Below are 10539 nucleotides of genomic sequence, written 5' to 3'. Positions count from 1 at the left end.
ACTTTATAACAAAAGTGAAGGATATAAAGTTGACAATCACTGACCAGTTTCTTTGCTGCCAGTGTCTTCAACGTTTTTGAGAAAGCAATGTGCAGGAGAACAGTGGCACACCTCAGGACACATAATTCGCTGTCACATTCTCAGTTTTCCCTCAGAAAGGGAATATCCACGGAATATGCTCTTTATTCTTTTATATGTGAAAATCTAGCAGGGTTAGGCGGTAGCATGAGGACGGGAGGCATTATCTTTGATTTAACAAAAGCATTTGATTGTGTGTCGATACTATAGTTTTGCATAAGTAGAACGTTATGAGATAAAGGGAAAAAAATCCAACAATGGTACTCTTTATATCTGCAAAGTAGGAGGCAGAAGGTTTTGCTACAGTGTTAACGAACAGGGAAGAAATTTTAATCTCACTGGCGTTATGTAAAGTGGTATAGGGAGGGAGGAGGGGACTGTCAAAGGGTTATTTTCTGAGATCGTCGATTTTCTTGATATATATCAATGATCTGATGACACGAGTGTTATTGTGAAATAAGTGGAACGTAATATAAATGATGATGTAGTGTGTTTATATAAAAATAAAAAGGATTGATACTGAGAACTAAAACTGAACTGAAATGTGCTGTTTCCCAGTTCTTGACTTCGTGTATGTCTTTATTATGATCTTGAACAATGCAAGTGAGTAATTACGTAAATACTACCTGATAAAAGTCTCCAAATGTCTAAAACTGTATAACTGTGTAGCAATTAACTTTCACCAAAAATAATTAGAAAATGGAAAACTGTATCCTAAAAAAGTTATTCTGCGAGATTCTGTAGTGAGCAAAGCAGTGAGCAGTATTACAATGGGTGACGTATTAGTGCGTGACCTGCAGTTCGAACAATCAAAGCTAACAGAATTAAAATTCTACATAAAATTATAAATCGAGTTTTGAAAGCATGTCTGCCCAAGATGCTGCTGTGAAATATGCCCTACGAATTTACGTGCGCAAACTGACTAAATAGGATACCAGCCATTAAACGAGACACATTTGAATATAACCTGCTCTGTAAGAATTAAAATGTTTGTATAAAAACTGAAACCTGAACTGCACTTGGGACCCTTATTGTTAATGTTCTTTAGTAACGACACTGCAGCCAACATTTTAGTAGCCGTAGACTTTTCACAGATGATGTAGTAATCCATAATGAAGTACCATCTGAAAAAAGCTACAAAAATATTCAGTTAGATCTTGATTAGATTTCAAAATGGTGAAAATATTGACAAATTGCTTAAAATGTTGTTGTTGTGGTCTTCAGTCCATAGACTGGTTTGATGCAGCTCTCCATGCTACTCTATCCTGTGCAAGCTTTTTCATCTCCCAGTACTTACTGCAACATGTTAGAAATGTAAAATTGTGCACTACAGAAACCGAACACGTGCTACCCCATGACTAATGTATCAACGAGTAGCAATTGGAATCGGTCATCTCATACAAATACCTGGGCGTTACGATTTTATGGGGTAGAAATGGAACGATTACATAGGCTCGGTGGTCGGTGCAGCAGTTGGCAGACTTTGGTTCCTGCATGTAAAACACTGGTGTGACGCAACTTAGAATATTTCTCACGTGTGTGGGATCCGTACCAGATTGGTCTAAGAGAGTGTACCCAAGGAAAAACAGAAGTTCAACGGTAATGATTTAAGGTTTTCTGACGTGTGGGAGAGTGTCACGAATACGCTGAAGGAAATGAACTGACAGACTCTTGAAAGTGAAATTATCAGGATAGAGCCTAGCTATTAAGTTTCAAGAACTAGCTTTGAATGATGAATCTAGGCATATACTAGATCCTCTACGTATCGGTCCCGTAGAGATCGCGAGGACAAGTTCTGACTAATTACAGCGCCCACTGAGGCGTTCAAGCAATCATTCTACCCGCGCTCCGTGCGAGAATGGAACGTTAAGAAACCTTAATAATTGGTACAATCGGAAATATCCTCTGCTATGCACTTCACAGTGGTTTGCGCAGTGTAGATACTAAAAGGTATCAGATAGATTATATAATGGTAAGACAGAGATTTAGGAACCAGGTTTTAAATTGTAAGACATTTCCAGGGGCAGGTGTGGACTCTGACCACAATCTATTGGTTATGACCTGTAGATTAAAACTGAAGAAACTGCAAAAAGGTGGGAATTTAAGGAGATGGAACCTGGATAAACTGAAAGAACCAGAGGTTGTACAGAGTTTCAGGGAGAGCATAAAGGAACAATTGACAGGAATGGGGGAAAGAAATACAGTAGAAGAAGAATGGGTAGCTTTGAGGGATGAAGTAGTGAAGGCAGCAGAGGATCAAGTAGGTAAAAAGACGAGGGCTAGTAGAAATCCTTGGGTAACAGAAGAAATATTGAATTTAATTGATGAAAGGAGAAAACATAAAAATGCTGTAAATGAAGCAGGCAAAAAGGAATACAATCGTCTCAAAAATGAGATCGACAGGAAGTGAAAAGTGGCTAAGCAGGGATGGCTAGAGGACAAATGTAAGGATGTAGAGGCTTATCTCGCTAGGGGTAAGATAGATACTGCCTACAGGAAAACTAAAGAGACCTTTGGAGATAAGAGAACGACTTGTATGAACATCAAGAGCTCAGATGGAAACCCAGTTCTAAGCAAAGAAGAGAAAGCAGAAAGGTGGAAGGAGTATATAGAGGGTCTATACAAGGGCGATGTACTTGAGGACAATATTATGGAAATGGAAGAGGATGTAGATGAAGATGAAATGGGAGATACGATACTGCGTGAAGAGTTTGACAGAGCACTGAAAGACCTGAGTCGAAAGCAGGTGTTGACAGATAAGATAATTACCGAACAATCAGTTTAATAAGCCACAGCTGCAAAATACTAACACGAATTCTTTACAGACGAATGGAAAAACTAGTAGAAGCCGACCTCGGGGAAGATCAGTTTGGATTCCGTAGAAATACTGGAATACGTGAGGCAATACTGACCATACGACTTATCTTAGAAGAAAGATTAAGGAAAGGCAAACCTACGTTTCCAGCATTTGTAGATTTAGAGAAAGCTTTTGACAATGTTGACTGGAATACTCTCTTTCAAATTCTAAAGGTGGCAGGGGTAAAATACAGGGAGCGAAAGGCTATTTACAATTTGTACAGAAACCAGATGGCAGTTATAAGAGTCGAGGGACATGAAAGGGAAGCAGTAGTTGGGAAGGGAGTAAGACAGGGTTGTAGCCTCTCCCCGATGTTATTCAATCTGTATATTGAGCAAGCAGTAAAGGAAACAAAAGAAAAATTCGGAGTAGGTATTAAAATCCATGGAGAAGAAATAAAAACTTTGAGGTTCGCCGATGACATTGTAATTCTGTCAGAGACAGCAAAGGACTTGGAAGAGCAGTTGAACGGAATGGATGGTGTCATGAAGGGAGGATATAAGATGAACATCAACAAAAGCAAAACGAGGATAATGGAATGTAGTCGAATTAAGTCGGGTGATGTTGAGGGTATTAGATTAGGAAATGAGACACTTAAAGTAGTAAAGGAGTTTTGCTATTTGGGGAGCAAAATAACTGATGATGGTCGAAGTAGAGAGGATATAAAATGTAGACTGGCAATGGCAAGGAAAGCGTTTCTGAAGAAGAGAAATTTGTTAACATCGAGTATAGATTTAAGTGTCAGGAAGTCATTTCTGAAAGTATTTGTATGGAGTGTAGCCATGTATGGAAGTGAAACGTGGACGGTAAATAGTTTGGACAAGAGGAAATGTGGTGCTACAGTAGAATGCTGAAGATTAGATGGGTAGATCACATAACTAATGAGGAAGTATTGAATAGGATTGGGGAGAAGAGAAGTTTGTGGCACAACTTGACCAGAAGAAGGGATCGGCTGGTAGGACATGTTCTGAGGCATCAAGGGATCACCAATTTAGTATTGGAGGGCAGCGTGGAGGGTAAAAATCGTAGGGGGAGACAAAGAGATGAATACACTAAGCAGATTCAGAAGGATGTAGGCTGCAGTAGGTGCTGGGAGATGAAGAAGCTTGCACAGGATAGAGTAGCATGAAGAGCTGCATCAAACCAGTCTCAGGACTGAAGACCACAACAACAACAGATGCAGATATAGAATTATTGCTACAAACATAATTGTTTTCATATTTTAAGTCACAGTTGGACATCGCACACACTTAACGCTAGGACTGGGTAAGAAGCTTTGTACAGCTCAAGTGATTTGTACAGGGTGGACCAGAACTCCGCGGACAAAATTTCGAAGTTTGAGAATTCTGAGTATTTTGGTACAAGGACCCTTGGTCTCCGGTGGCGCGTTAAGAAGTAGTAACGTAATTATCTACATTTACATCTACATCTACATCCATACTCCACAAGCCACCTGACGGTGTGTGGCGGAGGGTACCTTAAGTACCTCTATCGGTCCTCCCTTCTATTCCAGTGTCGTATTGTTCGTGGAAAGAAAGATTGTCGGTACGCCTCTGTGTGGGCTCTAATCTCTCTGATTTTATCCTCAGGGCCTCTTCGCGAGATATACGCAGGAGGGAGCAATATACTGCTTGACTCCTCGGTGAAGGTATGTTCTCGAAACTTCAACAAAAGCCTGTACCGAGCTACTGAGCGTCTCTCTTGCACAGTCTTCCACTGGAGTTTATCTATCATCTCCGTAACGCTTTCGCGATTACTAGGATTACTAAATGATCCTGTAACGAAGCGCGCTCCTCTCCGTTGGATCTTCTGTATCTCTTCTATCAACCCTATCTGGTAAGGATCCCACACCGGTGAACAGTATTCAAGCAGTGGGCGAAGATGTGTACTGTAACCTACTTCCTTTGTTTTCGGTCTGCATTTCCTCAGGATTCTTCCAATGGATCTCAGTCTGGCATCTGCTTTACCGACGATTTATTTCATTATTATTTATTTATGGTCATTCCAATTTAAATCACTCCTAATGCCTATTACCAGATAATTTATGGAATTAACCGCTTCCAGTTGCTGACCTGCTATATTGTAGCTAAATGATAAAAGATATTTCTTTCTGTGTATTCACAGCACATTACACTTGTCTACACTGAGATTCAGTTGCCATTCCCTGCACCATGCGTCAATTCGTTGCAGATCCTCCTGCATTTCAGTACAATTTTCCATTGTTACAACCTCTCGATATACTACAACTTCCGATGTTATCCACAAGGTCATTTATATATATATGGCGAATAGCAACGCTCCTACGACACTCTCCTGCGGCACACCTGAAATCACTCTTACTTCGGAAGACTTCTATCCATTAAGAATGACATGCTGTGTTCTGTTATCTAGGGACTCTTCAATCCAATCACACAATTGGTCTGATAGTCCATATGCTCTTACTTTGTTCATTAAACGACTGTGGGAAACTGTATCAAACGGCTTGCGGAAGTCAAGAAACACGGCATCTACCTGGGAACCCGTGTCTACGGCCCTCTGAGTCTCGTGGACGAATAGCGCGAGCTGGGTTTCACACGATCGTCTTTTACGAAACCCATGCTGATTCCTACAGAGTAGATTTGTAGTCTCCAGAAAAGTCATTATATTCGAACATAACACGTTTTCAAAAAGTCTACAACTGATCGACGTTAGAGATATAGGTCTATAGTTCTGTACATGTGTTCGACGTCCCTTCTTGAAAACGGGGATGACCTGTGCCCTTTTCCAATCCTTTGGAACGCTACGCTCTTCTAGAGACCTACGGTACACCGCTGCAAGAAGAGGGGCAAGTTCCTTCGCGTACTCTGTGTGAAATCGAACTGGTATCCCATCAGGTCCAGCAGGCTTTCCTCTTTTGAGCGATTTTAATTGTTTCTCTATCCCTCTGTCATCTGTTTCGGTATCTACAATTTTGTCATCTGTGTGACAATATAGAGAAGGAACTACAGTGCAGTCTTCCTCCGTGAAACAGCTTTGGAAAAATACATTTAGTATTTCGGCCTATAGCCTGTCATCCTCTGTTTCAGAACCACTTGGTCACAGAGTGTCTGGACATTTTATTTTGATCCACCTACCGCTTTGACATAAGACCAAACTTTCTTAGGATTTTCTGCCAAGTCAGTACATAGAACTTTACTTTCGAATTCATTGAACGCCTCTCGCATAGCCCTCCTCACACTACGTTTCGCTCGTGCAATTTTTGTTTATCTGCAAGGTTTGGCTATGTTTATGTTTTTGCTATGAAGTTCCGTTTGCTTCCGTAGCAGTTTTCTAACTCGGTTGTTGTACCACGGTGGCTCTTTTCCATCTCTTACGATCTTGCTTGGCACATACTCATCTAATAAATATTTTACGATGCTTTTGAACTTTGTCCACTGATCCTCAACACTATATGTACTGAGATAAAACTTTTGTAGTGAGCCGTCAAGTACTCTGAAATCTGCTTTTTGTCACTTTTCCTAAACAGAAAAATCTTCCTACCTCTTTTAATATTTCTATTTACGGCTAAAATCACCGATGCTGTAACCGCTTTATGATCGCTGATTCTCTGTTCTGCGTTAACTCTTTGAAATAGTTCGGGTCTGTTTGTCACCAGAAGGTCTAATATGTTATCGCCACGAGTCGGTTCTCTGTTTAACAGCTCGAGGTAGTTTTCAGATAATGCACTTAAAAAAATATCACTGGATTCCTTGTCCCTGCCACCCGTTATAAACGTTTGAGTCTCCTAGTCTAGATCTGGTAAATTAAAATCTCCACCCAAAACTATAACATGATCGGGAAGTCCACTCGAAATATTTTCCAAATTTTCCTTCAGGTGTTCTGCCACAGCAGCTGCTGAGCCAGGGGGCTTATAGAGACATCCAATTACCATGTTTGAGTCTGCTTTACCCCTGACCTTCACCCAAATTATTTCACATTTCAGATCTCCGTCAATTTTCTTCGATACTATTGCACTTTTTATCGATATAAACACGCCTCCCCCTTCACTGTCCAGCCTGTCTCTGTGGTATACATTCCAATCTGAGTTTGGAATTTCATTACTGTTTACATCTGGTTTCAACCAACTTTCCGTGGGCATTGTGACCGTTTATTAATGAGAGCAGTTCTGGGACCTTTCTATAGACGCTCCTGCAGTTTACTATTACAACATTAATATTGTCATTCCCTGTTTTTTTGTGGTTTTAGGGCGCACAACTACAGTGGTCATTAGCGCCCAGACTAAATTATGAATGCACTGCGAGGCACAATGTTAAAACGGCAACTAAAAAGGACAACACTGTAAAAGGCACATTAACAGGCAAGGGATTGCGTTTTGCCTACCGCTACCTTGTCGCGTCTCAGGAGGCGTCTTGTCGGGCCTAGGGAGGGAATTCTCTAACCTAAAAAACCCACATGTGCACTCCACACGTACTCCACTACCCTTGTAGCAGCTTCCTGCGTGTAGTGCATGCCTGACTTATTCAGGGGGACCCTACATTTCTCCACCCGATAGCGGAGGTCGAGAAATTTGCACCGAGATCTCCGCAGAATCGTCTGAGCCTCTGGTTTAAACCTTCTACTCGGCTCCAAACCAGAGGACCGCGATCGGTTCTGGGAACGACACTGCAAATAGTTAGCTCAGATTCCACCCCACGAACGAGGCTTTCCGCCTTCACCAATTCCGCCAACCGCCTGTACGAACTGAGGATGACCTCTGAACCCAGACGGCAGGAGTCATTGGTGCCGACATGAGCAACAATTTGCAGTCGGGTGCACCCAGTGCTCTCTATCGCCGCCGGCAGGGCCTCCTCCACAAAATCATATGGGATCCCGCAGCTAGCAGAGTGAACACTGGCCTTCTTCCCCGACCTTTCCGCTATTTTCCTAAGAGGCTCCATCACCCGCCTAACATTGGAGCTCCCAATCACTAATAAACCCCTCCCTCCGTGTGCCTGCTCGGACCTTGCTGAAGGAGCGGCCACATGTCCACTCGGCAGAGCGGGCGATACCACACGGCCAGCCTCCACATTGACCCTCCGCCTCGTGCGACGCGAACGCCGTTGAACCCGCCACTCCCCTTGGGGAGAGGGTGGCCAAACCACGCCCGGTACCCGCGAAGATGTCTCGACAGCAGGGACCGTGGGTGAAGCAAGTAACACCTGGGGAGTACCATGCGGCGCACCAGACTCCCCACTGCCGCTACACTCCGAGGCAGCAGCCTGAAGACGGCTGACCGCGGCCATCAGCACGTTCAGCTGTTCGCGAACAGTGCCCAGCTCCTCCTGCGTCCCTACACAGCAGTCACACATCCTATCCATCCTAAGAAATCACAATTTACTGTACAGAGTTAAGTAATCAACTTTTAACTAGACTGCTAATTCACTAAAGGCGGCTGATAGCTGACTAAACTGTGGTTACTAGACACTTCTTGTTGGAAACAATGAAAATAAGCACTAACCCTCTCTGGACTGTATTTAAAACAAACACGAAATCTATGGAACACTATTACTATTGCTCGAAAATGAAAGCTTCCTAAAAGCAAAAACACACGCAAAAACAAGTGACAAGTAAGAAAAATACAGTTAATACTTGAATTTACGTGGTTTGCTGCACAGGGGATGTGAAGCAGACGGCAGTTACGACGACACTGACTTAATGACTTAATAGGCTTTGTTGCCAGAATTATTTTTGTTTTTAGGAAAATACTTTCACTACCTTGACAAAGGCCTTAACATGCAATCATCAAAACATAACAACACGAAAGGATTCTTGGGCGCCTGCGTAAGAGATGCAAAAGTGCAGTTATCTGTCGTCGCTGCGGGAACAGCTGAGCGTATCGTCGTCGCGCCGCTTTTCCATGACATTCATTGAACCAATAGACGAGGGCCGATTTTTCATGGGTAAACTTGTTCATACTGCCGTGCATTGCTGTTAATGTGCAACTATGACTGCTGAAAAACCAACTCGAGACTGTATCGAGTAGAACTGAACGTAAACTTTTGGAGAAAGAGTAAAGTAGGCCCTACTGTTGTTTAACAGTAAGTACCATGTGTGAATGAAACAAGTTTGTTACAACACAGGTGACCACTTACCGTTGACATTTTCACTGTTGTGCAGGTATTTTCGATCCAATACCGATACAAGGGCTAGGGAATCAAACGAAATGTAACTAATCTGCAACGAACCACTGGGGACCACAGGTCACTCATGTCAAAATACCCCGGAAATATACCTGGGGCTATCTCAGAAATTTTGTAGGATGAGATGTAGTTCATCCTGTAGACACGCAAAATGGAGTCTTGTGTATATTACATGTACCATATGCTGACCCACGGGTATATACCACAATTTATTTTAAAATATGCTTTGTTGGTTAGAAAAGATACGATTTTTAAAATCCGTGTTTGCAATTAAGTTTTAATGTATTTTCTGAAGATCTGGTGGTAAATAGCTTTTCTGGGTGCAAATTTCATTGGGTGCAGGGCAGACGAGCTAAAGAAAGAAGTCTCGTGTAGCGCAATGCAAGGATGTGTGTCTAGGCTCAGCAGTTTACTGAGTGATGTAGAAGAGAGGAACATTCAAAAACTGTATTAAAAGTCTGATTCGTTAATAGCTGCAGTAATATATACAAAATTCCCTTATGCTATTTATTACTCTGCAATGGTAATGGAGTGGTGCTTCTCTGTGAACAGGTAACTTTACTTGACTCCGTCTCAACAATCAAAGTAACTGATCAGAATCAATATAGAAACATTCTGAGAACTTACTTTTCGCAAACTCATCATTAATCTGTGGTATCAATTCGCGAACTTCGTGTAGGCTGTTGTTCAGGTGTCTTAGCATTCTAACTCTGCAGTCCCTGCACGTATTGTAGCGTAAACTGCACTGTAGGGTCCTTTATTATCCTACTGGAATGTGCCAGTTGGTACCCTGGTCATGAATGGTACGAGAAACGTGGTTGCCATATAGTGGCTATCGTTGAGGCAACCAGTAAGCAATTACTAAATCATTCCTACTGTCATATCCACCACTACTTTACCATCGTGGAATTTGTTGTTGACGATGTTGACCCATTGAGAAGAAACTGCATTCAGTGAACACCAGATTGAACAACAATACACACTTGCATAACATTTTCTTAAGTATTGTACAGAGAGGTGTTCAGCATTCAGCAGGTTTGATTTCCAGTAGGCTTTCAGCACAACTGAAATGAAAGTTTAATCATTCATTACTCGACTTTTGATAAACATTTCGTCAACGTTTGATAAATATCGAACTGGTGCTTCATTGGGTAACACTTTGTTTCCATCAATCTATGGTGAAGATTGTTAACCCATCTTTTTAGATATGGATTAGACCATATATCAAACTATTACTGATTAACTCACTAAAATTGTTTGTCAGCATATTTGTCACTACATAATATTGTATTCACCATTAGATAATTCAGCTTCAGAGACATTAGAAATCAATTTACAATTTCATCCAATTATCTATGGATTAACAAAGATACATACATGTATCTGAAACTATCTGTGACGTTAGGACTAATATTTCTCCCTACTTGTGCTTTGTCGTATTTCAGA

The sequence above is a fragment of the Schistocerca cancellata genome, chromosome 1, assembly GCF_023864275.1.
Source record: "Schistocerca cancellata isolate TAMUIC-IGC-003103 chromosome 1, iqSchCanc2.1, whole genome shotgun sequence".
In the NCBI taxonomy this organism is placed as follows: Eukaryota; Metazoa; Arthropoda; class Insecta; order Orthoptera; family Acrididae; genus Schistocerca; species Schistocerca cancellata.
The sequence above is the reverse complement of the archived record's forward strand: the minus strand, read 5'-3'. Positions refer to the sequence as shown.